Source organism: Pongo pygmaeus, chromosome 20 (genome assembly GCF_028885625.2).
Source record: "Pongo pygmaeus isolate AG05252 chromosome 20, NHGRI_mPonPyg2-v2.0_pri, whole genome shotgun sequence".
NCBI classification, from domain to species: Eukaryota; Metazoa; Chordata; class Mammalia; order Primates; family Hominidae; genus Pongo; species Pongo pygmaeus.
Genome location: NC_072393.2, coordinates 46,079,462 through 46,093,041, shown reverse-complemented (window position 1 = coordinate 46,093,041; position 13,580 = coordinate 46,079,462). Strand labels below are relative to the sequence as shown.

The 13,580-nt window shown below is 49.1% G+C and overlaps 1 protein-coding gene across 31 annotated transcripts in view; it reads right to left on the bottom strand.

Annotated features, from left to right (window-relative positions):
• PLD3 (phospholipase D family member 3) overlaps positions 1–13,580 on the bottom strand; it is a 31,047-nt gene that overhangs the window by 14,789 nt on the left and 2,678 nt on the right. For 8 of the 31 annotated variants that reach the window (XM_063657731.1, XM_063657724.1, XM_063657715.1 and 5 more), the window contains exon 2: positions 1,273–1,356. The exons of 19 other annotated variants lie outside the window; for them this stretch is intronic. The gene's annotated coding sequence lies outside the window, so the exon portion shown is untranslated. Of the gene's footprint in view, positions 1–1,272; positions 1,357–8,643; positions 8,742–13,580 lie in introns of all 31 variants that reach the window. 4 more of the 31 variants (XM_063657726.1, XM_054462762.2, XM_063657717.1 and 1 more) reach the window with 1 other exon arrangement.

The following is a 13,580-nucleotide window of genomic DNA, read 5'->3' as shown; positions in this document are numbered from 1 at the left end:
TGGCCAATGTGGTGAAACCCTGTCTCTACCAAAAATGTAAAAATTAGCTGGGCGTGGTGGCGGGCGCTTGTAATCCCAGCTACTCGGGAGACTGAGGCAGGAGAATTGCTTGAACCTGGGAGGCGGAGGTTGCAGTGAGCTGAGATTGCACCACTGCACTCCAGCCTGGGTTACAACAGAGTGAGACTCTGTCTCAAACAAACAAACAAACAAAAAAATCTAGCAAGAAACAGCAACAGACTAAGGTTATTTGAAAGTCCAGAGGTCACTAGGAGAAGCAGAAGATAACATCAGTCTTAGAGGCGGCTGACCACAGCATTGTGGGTGGAGGAGGCAGGAGGGAGTGCACGAAACGCTTGCCTTCAGTTTTCTTTGAAGGCCTTGGTGAGACATATTTTTATTTAAGAATACGGAGTTGGAACAGCAGGCAATGTGAAATTAGGGAAGCCAAGATGAATAAAAACAAAACCGAAGGCGAGGTGGGGCATGGAGATCTGAAGTAACAGGACTGGCAGCGTCAGGGCTGGAGAACTGGGATGGTCACTAATAAACCAAAAATAGGGAGAAAGGCCTGGCACCATGGCTCACACCTGTAATCTCAGCACTTTGGGAGGCTGAGGTGAGAGGACTGCTTGAGCCCAGGAGTTCCAGACTAGCCTCAGCAACATAGCAAGGCCCAGTCTCTACAAGAAAATAAAAAATAAAAACAAAAACAAAATAAAAATAGGAAGAAAATAGATGGACTTCGTTCAAATTGTCAGTGATGTTTTTTGGCTTCCAAATTGTACAGTGATTACAGGTCTGTAATGATTAGTTTAATTTTAACTTTTGATGTTTTAATTGTATTATTTTTCTTATTGTGTTAACTTTTGATTAAAAAGTAAACTAATATTGGAGGGCCAGGCGCGGTGGTTTACACGTGTAATCCCAGCACTTTGGGAGGCCAAGGTGGGGATTGCTTGAGCCCAGGAGTTTAAGACCAGCCTGGGCAACATAGTGAGACCTAATCTCTACAACAAATGAAAGAAAATTAGCCTGGTATGGTGATGTGGACGTGTAGCTCCAACTATTTGGAAGGCTGAGGCAGGAGAATTGCTTGAATCTGGGAGGTGGAGGCTGCAGTGTGAGCAGTGATTGCACCACCGCACTCCAGCCCAGCTGACAGAGTGAGAGCCTGTCTCATAAAAAACAAACAAATAAACTAGTACTGGAGAAGCGATTTAGATTGGATGAGACTGGCAAGACAATACAGTAAGTGCTAGAGCCAGATACCTGTGTTTGAATCTGAGCTTCAGCACTTAGGGACTGTTTGACCTTGGAGAAGTGACAACGCCTCTGTGCTCTTGGTTTCTCCATCTGCAAAATGGGCATGGTAACAATAGCATTTGCTGTTCGTTAATTTTACACACATTTACTGGTTGCCTTGTGTGCACCAGGTATTGTTTTAGGCACTGGGGATACAGCTGTGAACAAAATAGACCCGAGGGAAAAACAGAGGCCAGGTGCAGTGGCTTACGCCTGTAATGCCAGCACTTTGGGAGGCCGATGTGGGTGGATCACCTGAGGTCGGGCATTTGAGACCAGCCTGGCCAACATGGCGAAATCCCATCTCTACTAAAAATACAAAAATTAGCCAGGCGTGATGGAGGGCGCCTGTAATCTCAGCTACTCAGGAGGCTGAGGTGGGCGAATTGTTCGAACCAGGGAGGTGGAGGTTGCAGTGAGTTGGTGCCACTGCACTCCAGCGTGGGTGACAGAGGAAACTCCGTCTCAAAAAATAAAAAAAAAAAGGGATAATAAACAAGATAATAAATAAATGATATAATGTTAGAAGGTAGTAAGTGCCACAGAGGATCAGGGAAGTGGGTGGGGGTGGAATTGTTTGTGATATTTAATAAGGAGGTCAGAAAAGGCCTCACTGAGAAGGGGATACCTGAAGAAAAACTTCAAGGTGGGGTGAGATGGACATCTGTGGGAAAAATGATCAGTACAAAGGCCCCAAGGGAGGAATGTGCCTGGTGTGGATGGAGAAGAGTGAGGATGCCAGTGTGTCTGCAGTGAAGTGGGCTGGGGGGAGTGGGAGAGGAGATGTCACAGAGGTGACAGGGCCAGATCCTGCAGGGCTGCCTGGACTGTGATGAGTAGAACAGGGTCACGTGTGGGTTCCCAGCAGGGAAGGACGATGTGATCTGCTTCAGAATTTTTTTAAGAGATGGGGATCTCCACCAGGCGTGATGGCTCATGCCTGTAATCCCAGCACTTTGGGAGGCCGAGGTGGGCAGATCACCTGAAGCTGGGAGTTCGAGACCAGCCTGACCAACATGGAGAAACCCTGTCTCTACTAAAAATACAAAATTAGCCGGGCGTGGTGGCACATGCCTGTAATCCCAGCTACTCGGGAAGCTGAGGCAGGAGAATCGCTTGAACACAGGAAGAGGAGGTTGTAGTGAGTCAAGATTGCGCCATTGCACTCCAGCCTGAGTAACAAGAATGAAACTCTGTCTCAAAAAAAAAAAAAGAGAGAGATGAGGATCTCCCTATGCTGCCCAGGCTAGTCTTGAACTCCTGGCCTCAGGTGAACCTCCCGCCTTGGCCTCCCACGGTGCGGGGATTTCAGGCATGAGCCACTTCGCTGGGCTTCAGTTGGATTTTGTAGTGGGTTGAATGGTGGCCTCAAAAAAGATATGTCCCATGCAAGCATAATCCCCGGAACTTATGTGCATGTGACCTTATTTGGAAAAAGGATCTTTGCAATTGTAGTCAGATTTAGGATCTTGAGATGAGATCATCCTGGACTATCTGGATGGGCCCTAAATCCAATCACAACTGTCCTCAGAGATAGAACAGGCAGAAGGTCATGTGAACAGGGAGGCTGACATTAGAGTGATGTGGCCATAAACCCAGCAATGCCTGGAGCCACTAGAAGCTGGGAGAGGTGAGGAATGGAATCTCCCCTCCAGCTTCTGGAGGCGCATGGCCCTGCTACACCTTGAGTTTGGACTTCTGGCTCCAAAACTGAGAGAATTAATTTGTTTTTTTTTTTTTTTTTTTTTTTTTTTAAGACGGAGTCTCGCTCTGTTATCCACGCTGGAGTGCAGTGGCACAACCTCAAGTGATCCACTGTCTCGGCCTCCCAAAGTGCTGGGATTACAGGCAGGAGCCACTGCGCCTGGCCATACATTCTGTTGTTTTAAGCCACGAACTTGATGGCAATTTGTTACAGCAGCCCGAAGAAACAAACACAGGTGTTACAAGATTCCCCTGGCGGCTGTGTGTCGGGAACAGACTGGGGCAGGGCAAGGGAGCCCAGGGAGGAGGCTGCTGGGAGCATCCAGACAGGAGCCAAGGGTGGACAGGACCAGGGTGTGGTCAGCCAAGTGTCGAAGAAAGGGCGGGGTCTGGATGCATTTTGAAGGTGGAGGGGATAGCATTTCTAGGCTGGATGTGGGTTTGAGAGCAGTAAAGGAGTCAGGGATGACTGAGTTTTGGCCGCAGCAACTGCAAGGATTGGAGGTGTCAATAGCTCATTGGGCAAGACAGAGAGGCACAAGTTTGGGGAAAAGACTAGGAGTTTGGTTTTGAACATACAACATTTGAGATGTCTAAAATCTGACTGACTCCTCCCAACTAAAGGAGTCAACAGGCTGGGAAAGGTGGCTCACACCTGTAATCCCTGCACTCCGGGAGGCTAAGGTTGGGGGTGGATTGCGTGAGGCCAGGAGTTCAAGACCAGCCTACACAACACAGCAGGACTCATCTCTACAAAAAGTAAAGTTTTAAAAAAGGAATTAGCACACATATAATGTGCATAGAAGAGCCACTGACATGCAGGAGGCTCTCAGCAAAGGTGACTGTCAAGGCTCCTAACAGCTCCCCATGCAAAGGCATCCCCCATCCCACCCCCAGAGACAAGACAGTTGCTTTTCATTGTAGGTCTTTACTTATATTGAATTTTTTTAAGTGCACATAAAACTTCTATGGAAACTAAATTATAAAGAGGCTCAGGCTCCTAGCTAGGGTGCCCCATCACCAGATCCTAGCCTCCAGAGGACTGTGGCCTCAGCTGGAGAAGGAAATCAGGCCCCCTCCCTGCTCAGATCCTTGTGGGAGCAGGGCAGGGTGAAACTGAAGGTGGGCATGGGCAGCCGGATGCTGGAGTTCCTCCTCAGCCCGTCTCAATGCCTGTATTCTCAGGACCCTAGAACCTCCATGGGGCTCCCAGCGCGCCCCATCCAGGTTGGTACTTATGCTCTGCCTCCTCGCTGGTATGACATGAGATGAAATCAGGTCTTGGTTGGGCGCAGTGGCTCACACCTGTAATCCAGCACTTTGGGAGGCTGAGGCAGGCAAATCACCTGAGGTTGGGAGTTCGAGACCAGCCTGACCAACATGGTGAAACCCCGTCTCTACTAAAAATACAAAATTAGCCGGGTGTGGTGGTGCATGCCTATAATCCCAGCTACTCAGGAGGCTGAGGCAGGAGAATCGCTTGAACCTGGGAGGCGGAGGTTGCAGTGAGCCAAGATTGTGCCATTGTACTCCAGCCTGGGCAACAAGAGCAAAACTCTGTCTCAAAAAAAAAAAAAAAAAAAGAGATCAGGTCTCATCTGGGAGAGGGCACTGCCAGGAAGCGTGTCCTCCCCCAGCCCACAGAATACCCCCCAGTCCCCTTGCCTTGTGGTCCTGCCCCCCTTGGAGTATGACACCACAGCCCACAAAAAGGAGGAAGTAAAACCCACTGTCACAGATCCCTGAACACCCCAACCCCCAGGGGAGGGTGGCAGTGGGAGATTTGATTCCTCCTCTACAGCAGCCCTTTAAATTGGAGAGCTCATGGTTCAGATCACACCTCTGCCACTTTCTTACCGACTGATGCTGAGCATGGGGCTTTACTTCTGAGCCCTGCTGGCCTCATTTATAAACTGGTATTAGCCATATTGGCAGGGCACAGTAGCTTATGCCTATAATCCCAGCACTTTGGGAGGCCAAGGCGGGAGGATAGCTTGAGCTCAGGAGTTTGAGACCAGTTGGGGCAACAAGGTGAGACCCCATCTCTACAAAAACTTAAAAAATTGGCTAGGCAGCTGGGCACGGTGGCTCATGCCTGTAATCCCAGCACTTCGGGAGGCCAAGATGGGTGGATCACCTGAGGTCAGGAGTTCAAGACCAGCCTGGCCAACATGGTGAAACCTCGTCTCTACCAAAAATACAAAAATTAGCTGGGCATGGTGGCAGGCTACTCGGGAGGCTGAGGTCCAAGAATCACTTGAACCTGGGAGGCAGAGGTTGCAGTCAGCTGAGATTGCATCATTGCATGCCAGTCTGGGCAACAAGAGCGAAACTCCGTCTCAAAAACAAACAAAAAGATAATTGGCTAGGTGTGGTAGCCCATGCCTACGCCTGTGGTCCCAGCCACTTGGGAGGCTGAGGGTGGGACCACTGCTTGAGTCCAGGAGGTCGAGGCTGCAGAGAGCCGTGATTGTGCCACTGTACTCCAGCCTGGGCAACAGAGCAAGACACGGTCTCAAAACAACAAATAAAATGGGTATCATCTTATATGCACTAGAGGGTGGTGGCTGGGGGATCTCTGAATAGTTAAGGGGGTGGGTCTCAGAGTCCCACAGCTCAGACTTCAGATCTCAGCTCTGTGGAACTGGGAAAAGAGGTTCCCTTCTCTAAGCCACACTTTCATTCTCTGAACAACGTGGAGATTAATAATACCAACCTCACATTTGTTGGGAAGTCAATGAGATCTCCATGGAAGGCAGGAAGCACAGTAAGCCCTTGAAACATGCTAGTTGGTGAGATCTGTGTACGCCCTCGTATCTTGTATACACTTCAATCACACATAATCAACATATGTGTCCCTTGCTATGTCCGTTGTCTGATTTATTCCTATAGCTCTAGGGCCCAGGCCATTGTAATTGCTCAAAAAATATTGAAAGCAGAAGAAATGGAGCAGCAGAATAGAAAAATTTGAGAGGAGATTATTTTAGATGTCTCTCTATACCTAGTGACACTTTTATACACAATGATAACCAGCTGGTATCAGTTCTAAGCCCAGAGCATACAGGGTAGGTGCAGACAATGGCATCTCAACCTGAGATTCAGGTTGAGAGGGTGGGGAAAAAGTCAAGGCTGATTCAAGCCATCTGAGAATGCAGAGTGTGTTTCTGAAGCCTACATACAGGAAACATGAGGCAGATTACACCACAGGAGACATTTACAAATCCACAGGCTGGCCAGGAGCAGTAGCTCACATATGTAATTCCAGCATTTTGGTAGGCTGAAGTGGGAGGATCGCTTGAGCCCAGCAGTTTGAGACTAGCCTGGGCAACATAGCGAGACCCCTGTCTCTAATTTAAAAAATAACAAAATAAAATTCACGGGGCTTCCAAATGGTTTAAAACAGAAATGTTCTCATGTTTAATGGCGCTGATTTTCACTCGATGGTGCAGACCTCTTTGGACTGAACCATCAATTGTTTCTGACCTCTTTGGACTGAACCATCAATTGTCTACAGAAAACAGAACAGAACACTGGTTTTGCAAACTGATTTTTCATTTTCAGCAGTTAGATCCTTTATTTCAAAGGACCCTTTAAAATAAGTGCCCCTCCTAGGGAAAGAAGTCAGTCAGTCTGAAAAACAATTAAATAGGTCCAAAAAGCATCATGAATGATAAACACTTCTGAACTGGAACTTAAAAACCCTAAGCTGTCCCACTCCTGCTCAAAATCCTTCTGTGGCTCCCCATTGCCCCCAGGACAAAGTACCAACTTCTTACCGTGTCTTACAGAGCCCTACATACACAGGCCCCTGTGGATCTTCCCCCATCATTACAGCTTCAATTCCCTCTTTCTCAACCCAAAGCTCTGTCTTGTTTCCTCCTTTCCCCTGACTCCAGCTCTGGAGGTCCCAGGGCCCCCCAGACACCTCCTTCAAGGTGTCCCCAGACTCCCACACCTACTATGTCCCCAACTGTCCTTACCATCTTCCTCCCCCAGGTCCCCATTTCAAGAAGAGCTGTTGAACCCATCCTTCAGGTCTCAGCCTTGGTGCCTCCTCCTCCAGAAAGCTCTCCTTGACTACCCCCAGCCCTGGGCCTTGTCCTGGACCCCAACAATTTGTCGACTTGGTCCTGTGAGGGTCTCTCCAATTCACCCTCCCCCACAAGCTCTGACTTAGTCTCTCCCACCTGGGTCCCCACTCCAGCCACCTCCCTTGGCTTCCAGACTCCACTCAATCCTTGCAATCCCACCTCCACATGAATTTGACACATCCCTCTCCTGCTCAAAAACTCTGTGGCTCCCCGGTGTCCTCAGTACACAGTCTCAGCTCCTCACTGTGGCTGACAAGGTCTTGAATGATCTTCCCTGAATGACCTCTTTGGCCTACTCTCTCACCGTTCTTCCCACCCCTGCCATATTTATGATCTTTCAGTTCCTTGAACCAAAACCACACTTTCATCACCAGACCCTCCCAACAGCTGCTTTCCCTGCCAAGCACACCTTGCTCATTTCTGTCCACTCACATACCACCTCCTCCATGAAGCCCTCTGGGCTCACACAGTCCCCTGGTCCTCCCTTTCCCAGCCCTGATCCCTCTGCCTATGCCTCCTAGGGAGAGAAGACGGTCAGTCTCAAAAACAATTAAATAGGTCCAGGAAAGCATCATGAATGGTGAACACTTCTAAATTGGAACTACAGAAATCTAAGCTGTCCCACTCCTGCTCAAAATCAGTGCTGTGATTAGCTGGCAGTGCTTGCTGCTGGCAGTGCCTAATGACGGGTTCGTCTCTCCTATTTGACTGGGAGACCTATGACAGCAGGGCCAGGCTATCTAACTCACTGCCATGTCCCCAGTACCATGGAGCATAGGAAAGTGCATAGCAGATGCTCAGTGGCCAGTTAATTAATCTATTAATTCAACTAATATTTAATCAATAATGACTTGCTGACAAGCCCTGCTCCAGAAACTGAGATTGCAGGAAAAAAAAAAAAAAAAAAAAAGAGCCGGCACGGTGGCTCACACCTGTAATCCAAGCACTGTGGGAGGCTGAGGCAGGTGGATCACCTGAGGTTGGCAGTTCGAGACCAGCCTGGCCAACATGGAGAAACCCCGTCTCTACTAAAAATACAAAATTAGCCAGGCATGGTGGCGCATGCCTGTAGTCCCAGCTCCTTGGGAGGCTGAGGCAGGAGAACTGCTTGAACCTGGGAGGCAGAGGGTGCGGTAAGCTGAGATCACGTCACTGCACTCCAGCCTGGGCAACTAGAGCGAAACTCTGTCTCAAAAAAACAAAAAACAAAAAACAAAAAAAGGAAAAAAATTCTTCTTAAAGATGTTATTCTACTAAGGGAGTGAGGGAGTGAAAATAAATGAGTGAAATACATAGAATGTGCCTTGGAAAAAAATAAAGCAGGGGAGGGAGACAGTGGCATCACAACTGCCAAAGGCTTATGTCCCAGTTCAAAAATAATAACAGGGTCGGGCATGGTGGCTCATGCTTGTAATCCCAGCACTTTGGGAGGCCGAGGTGGGTGCATCACTTGAGGTAAGGAGTTCGAGACCAGCCTGGCCAACATGGTGAAACCCTGTCTCTGTTAAAAATACAAAAATTAGCAGGGCATGGTGGTACGTACCTGTAATTCCAGGTACTTAGGAAGCTGAGGCAGGAGAACTACTGGAACCCGGGAGGCAGAGGTTGTAGTGAACTGAGCTCGCACCACCACACACCAGCCTGGGTGACAGCGAGACAGTGTCTCAATGAAAAATAAAATAATAATAATAATAACATGGCTGGGCACAGTGGCTCACTCACACCTGTAATTCCAGCACTTTAGGAGGCCAAAGCAGGAGGATTACTTAAGCCCAGGAGTTTGAGACCTGGGCAGCCTGGGCAACAAAGTGAGATCCTGTCACTACAGAAAAATAAAAAGCCTAGGCTAGGCATGGTGGCTCACGCCTGTAATCCCAGCACTTTGGGAGGCCGAGGCAGTCAGATCACGAGGTCAGGAGTTTGAGACCAGCCTGACCAACATGGTGAAACCCCGTCTCTACTAAAAATACAAAAATTAGCCGGGCCTGGTGGCATGCGCCTGTAATCCTAGCTACTCAGGAGGCTGAGGCAGGGGAATCGCTTGAACCCAGAAAGTGGAGGTTGCAGTGAGCCAAGATTGCGCCACTGCACTCCAGCCTGGGCGACAGAGTGAGACTCTGTCTCAAAAAAAAAAAAAAAAAAAAAAAAAGCTAAAAAATAGCTGGGGATGGTGGTGTGTGCCTGTAGCCCTAGCTACATGGGAAGCTGAAGCAGGAGGATGGCTTGAGCCTGGGAGCTTGGTCTGCAGTGAGCCATGACTGCGCCACTGCACTCCAGCCTGGGTGAGAGAGCAAGACCCTGTCTCAAAAAGATAAAGAGAGAAAAATAATAACATGGTAGGGCTGGGTGCGGTGGCTCACGCCTGTAATCCCAGCACTTTGGGAGGCCAAGGCGGGCAGATCACAAGGTCAGGAGATTGAGACCATCCTGGCTAACACGGTGAAACCTCATCTCTACTAAAAATACAAAAAATTAGCCAGGCGTGGTGGCGGGCACCTGTAGTCCCAGCTACTCGGGAGGCTGAGGCAGGAGGTTGGTGGGAACCTGGGAGGCAGAGCTTGAAGTGAGCTGAGATCGCACCACTGCACTCCAGCCTGGGTGACAGAGTGAGACTCCATCTCAAATAAAAAAAAAAAGAAAGAAAAGAAAAATAACAACATGGTAAGTTTAGGGCAAAGCAGTGTTACCATCTCTGTTTTTCAGATGAGGTGGCAGGGCTCAGGGAAATTACCTGCTTAGGTTGCACAGCATTGGTTTGTCAGTTGGAAATTTGTTTGTTTTTTGAGACGGTGTCTCACTCTGTCGCCAAGACTGGAGTGCAGTGGCAGGATCTCGGCTCAAAGCAACCTCCATCGTCCAGGTTCAAGCAATTCTTATGTCTCAACCTCCCGAGTAGGTGGGATTACAGGTGCCCGCCACCATACCTGGCTAATTTTTGTATTTTTTGTAAAGACAGTGTTTCACCATATTGGCCAGGCTGGTCTCGAACTCCTGACCTTAAGTGATCTGCCCACCTCAGCCTCCCAAAGTGCTGGGATTACAGGGATCAGCCAGGAATTTGAACCCAGAGCTCAGTTATATTCCAGGGCAGTGTACGGTTGAACTAATTCATGAACAAACAATGCAAAATCTCCCTTCATCACATCAGGTGAGGGACCCTGCGGCCTGAGGGAGGCGTGAGCCTGCAAAAGTGCAGGGTGTGGAGTGAGACAGTGGGGCTTCTTGCATTTATTTTTGATTTTTTTTGAGACAGGGTCTCTTCGCTCTGTTGCCCAGGCTGGAATGCAGTAGTGGGAACACATCTCACTGAAGCCTGGAACTGCTGGGCTCAAGTGATCCTCTTGCCTCAGCCTCCCGAGTAGCTGGGACCACAGGTGTGTGCCACCATGCCCAGCTAGTTTTTATTTTTTTTGTAGAGTCGGGATCTCACCACATTGCCCAGGCTGCTATTGAACTGCTGGGCTCACCTGACCTCAAGTGATCTGCCTACCTCAACCTCTCAAAGTGCCGGGATTACAGGCATAAGCCACTGTGCCTGGCCTCAAAGCACTTAATATATTTGTTTTTTTTTTTAAATTGGACTTAATATATTTAATTTTCACAACAGTCCTCTTAAAAATCCCACTTAGGGAATCAAGGATACAGAGAGGTGAAGTCACAGGTATAAAGAGAAACAGAGAGGATATGGGGTAAGCCTCGAACTGGACTTTGGTTAACAAAAAAGAGAGAGGAAATGGAGCAAGGATTTGAACCCAAACTGCCTCAAGCTTCCAGGGACAGATGCCACATGACAGCTGCCTCTCCTGTTGTTCTCTCCTGTAGATCCCCTGCTGCCTGCCCCCCACTGTCTGGGACAGCAGCTGAACCCTGTGGTGGCGCCGGCCTCTCAAAAACTCCATTAGCATTTCCCTAGCCTGCCCTCAAATTTTATGACTATTTATTTATTTATTTGAGATGGAGTCTTGCTCTGTCGCCCAGGCTGGAGTGAAGTGGTGTGATCTCGGCTCACTGCAATCTCTGCCTCCTGGGTTCAAGCGATTTTCCTGCCTCAGCCTCCTGAGTAGCTGGGATTACAGGCACCCGCCACAATGCCCAGCTAACTTTTTATAATTTTGGTAGAGATGGGGTTTCACCATGTTGGTCAGGCTGGTTTCGAACTCCTGACCTCAAGTGATCCGCCCGCCTCAGCCTCCCAAAATGCTGGGATTACAGGCGTGAACCACTACGCCCGGCCTCGATCTTTGACAGGGATATTTGAAACCTTCTCCCAACATAAAGGATATGTGAGTGCGGACTGAAGAAGATTCTGGCTCTCTTTCCAATAAGGCTGCCTCTCACTAGTCGATCCTGGGTAGAAGTTCTGGAGCTGCCACAGCTCAGGGTGATGGCTTCATGTCACACTGGACCGCATCCCTCCTCGGCTCCACATCCTCCTGTAGCTCCCACCTCACTTGGAGTAAAAGCCAGCCTTCTGCATGGCTCACAAGGCCTTCCACGATGTGCCCCATCACCCCTCCAACATCGTCTCTTGCCCCCTCCTCTCACTGACCTCCCAGCTATTCCTTAAATATTCCAAGCTTGCTCCTACCTCAAGACTTTTGCTTTTGCTGTTCTCTTTGCCCAGCATGCTCTTCCCCCAGAGGGCCATGTCACTCTTTCTTTCTCTCTCTCTCTTTTTTTTTTTGAGACAGAATCTCACTGTCGCCCAGGCTGGAGTGCAATGGTGCAATCTCGGTTCACTGCAACCTCCGCCTCCCAGGTTCAAGCGATTTTCCTGCCTCAGCCTCCTGAATAGCTGGGATTACAGGTGTCTGCCACTATGCCTGCCTAATTTTTTGTAATTTTAGTAGAGACGAGGTTTCACCATGTTAGTCAGGCTGGTCTAGAACTCCTGACCTCAGGTGATCTGCCAGCCTTGGCCTCCCAAAGTGCTGGGATTATAGGCATGAGCCACCACACCCGGCCGTTTTTTTGTCGTTTTTTTTTATTTTTTGAGACAGGGTCTCCCTCTGTTGCCCAGGCTGGAGTGTATTGGCAAAATCATAGCTCACTGCAGCCTCGAACTCCTAGGCTCAAGCGATCCCCCCACCTCACAGCCTCCCAAGTAGCTGGGACCACAGGTGCACACCACCATACCTGGCTAATTTTTGTAGAGATGGGGTTTCGCTATGTTGCCCAGGCTGATCTCAAACTCCTGAGCTCCAGCGATCCGCCTTCCTCAGCCTCCCAAAGTGCTGTGATCACAGGCGTGAGCCACCGTGCCCAGCCCTACTCTCTCTTCTCCTTCAAGTCTTTGGTTCAAATGTCACCTTCTCAGAAAGCTTTCCCTGACCACCCTATTTAAAACTATAACCTTGACCCCATATTCCCCATGCCCCTTCGAATACATCTAATAATCTACTTACCAATTTACCCACTGCCTCTTACCCCCACTAGAGTGTAGTACACAGTCCATAAAGCCAGATTTTTTTTTTTGAGATGGGGTCTCACTCTGTCACCCAGGCTGGAGTGCAGTGGTGCGATCTCAACTCAATACAGCCTCTGCCTCCTGGGTTCAAGCAATCCTCTCACCTCAGCCTCCTGAGTTGCTCAGATTATAGGGGCGCGCCACCATGCCTGGCTAATTTTTGCATTTTCAGTAGAGATGGAGCTTCACCATGTTGTCCAGGCTGGTCTCAAACTCCTGGCCTCAGGTGATCCACCCACTTCACCTCCCAAAGTGCTTGGATTACAGGTGTGAGCCATTGCGCCTGGCCGAGATATTTTTGTCTGTATTGTTCATTGAGGTATCCCCAGTGTCTAGCAATGTTGGGCACATATATAGTACATGCTTAAGAATTATGTGCAGAATGATTAATTTGTGTTTTCATTCCCATATTGCAGATGCAGTAACAGAGGTGCTGGGAGGTTAAGCCAGTTGCCCAAGATCATGCAGTTTTTTTTTGTTTTGTTTTGTTTTTTGAGACGGAGTCTCGCTCTTGTTGCCCAGGCTACAGTGCAATGGCGCGATCTCGGCTCACTGCAACCTCTGCCTCCCGGATTCAAACGATTCTCCTGTCTCAGCCTCCTGAGTAGCTGGGATTACAGGCATGTGCCACCATGCCTGGCTAATTTTGTATTTTTAATAGATATGGGGTTTCTCCATGTTGGTCAGGCTGGTCTCGAACTTCCGACCTGAGGTGATCTGCCCGCCTCGGCCTCCCAAAGCTCTGGGATTACAGGCATGAGCCACCGCGCCCAGCCACTTTTTTTTTTTGAGACGGAGCCTTGCTCACTTATCCTGGCTGGAGTGCAGTGGCGCGATCTCGGCTCACTGCAACCTCCACCTCCTGGGTTCAAGTGATTCTCCTGCCTCAGCCTCCCAAGTAGCTGGGACTATAGGCGAGTGCCACCATGCTTGGCTAATTTTTTATTTTTAGTAGAGATGGGATTTCACCACGTTGGCCAGGCTGGTCTCAAACTCCTGGCCTCAAGTGATCT